This window comes from Camelina sativa, chromosome 1 (assembly GCF_000633955.1).
Source record: "Camelina sativa cultivar DH55 chromosome 1, Cs, whole genome shotgun sequence".
In the NCBI taxonomy this organism is placed as follows: Eukaryota; Viridiplantae; Streptophyta; class Magnoliopsida; order Brassicales; family Brassicaceae; genus Camelina; species Camelina sativa.
In genome coordinates this window covers 20,312,074-20,313,361 of record NC_025685.1, presented here as the reverse complement: position 1 = coordinate 20,313,361, position 1,288 = coordinate 20,312,074, and positions in this window count along the sequence as shown.

Genomic DNA, 1,288 nt, shown 5'->3' with positions numbered 1-1,288 from the left:
AATTGAAGATTCGGACACCGGTGGCGGTTCTGCCACCGCGACCTCTGGAAGCAACCTTGGTCTTAGGAGGCATCGGATCGACGATTGAGAGAGAGAGAGAGAAGAAGAAAAAGATTTAAAGAGAAAGCGATAGAGGATTGAGAGATTGAGAGAGAAGGAGAGATCGATGTGTTTGAGAGAGAAGGAGAGTGAAGAGGTTTGAGAGAAAAAACCCTAGATCGATTGAAAAAAGAAAATAAGAAGTGTTAAAACGTTTAAGTGTTTGCCTAGTTATTAACGAACCGACGTCGCAAAACAGTCGCAGTATAAAAAAAAACGCGTAAATAATTAGACAAATTTCACAAAATTATTGGTGGGAACATAAACCGCCAAAACAGGGTGGCAAAACAGTCGCAAAAACAGTAGCAACGGTAGCAAAGCAGTCTCAAGACAGTTGCAAAGTGGTGGCAAAGTGTTACTCTTTTGTGACTGTATTTTACTAGTCAATTTAAAAGTTTGATTTTCACACATTAGGAGCTTATTTGCATCCATACATCACTCATACTAGTAGTAAAGAGTATATAAAATAGGAAGAGTATGTAAAACATTGCTTTTAAAACATAAGAATTACATTTTCCTAAAGTCCTACACATTCTTCCATGGTGACATGTTTTTACAAAGATGGCTTTGGAACATATGCATGTATTCATTGTTAACATTGAAATTTATGACCTTCAAAAAGTTTTAGTTACTAAATTCAGTCAAATACAAGTATAAATGTATATCTAAGGATGTACATACATCTCAAAAATGAAATTTAAGATACAAAAATAACAAGAGTGGGAAAAGAGTCGCAGAAACGTTGCTAATTCAGGTGTTAGTCGCTTATTCGTCGCAATTCGGTTGCAAAGCGAAACGTTGCTATATTATTTAGTTACTAAACGATCGCTAATGTGCGACTCTTTTGGGACTATATTTTACTTTAAGATACTAATTTTACTAGCAAATTTGCAGATTAATCAAGCTATTAAGTTTTACTATAATTGAAATAAGTTTATTTGATTTTAACATAGAGACAATATTTTACAAATCAGATGCACATTTAGTCTTCATATGCAAGTTCTTCATCTTCATCTTCATCTTCGGATGTTGACAAGTTACATTGAAATTCGTCTTCTCCTTCACCATCTTCTATCTCAAAATCGATTGGTTCATCTTGATGACTCTCGTCGACTAAACTCTCAATGATGATTTCTTCAACCAAAGTCGGAGTTGCCTCAATAACAGTTTGTTGCAATATAACCAAATC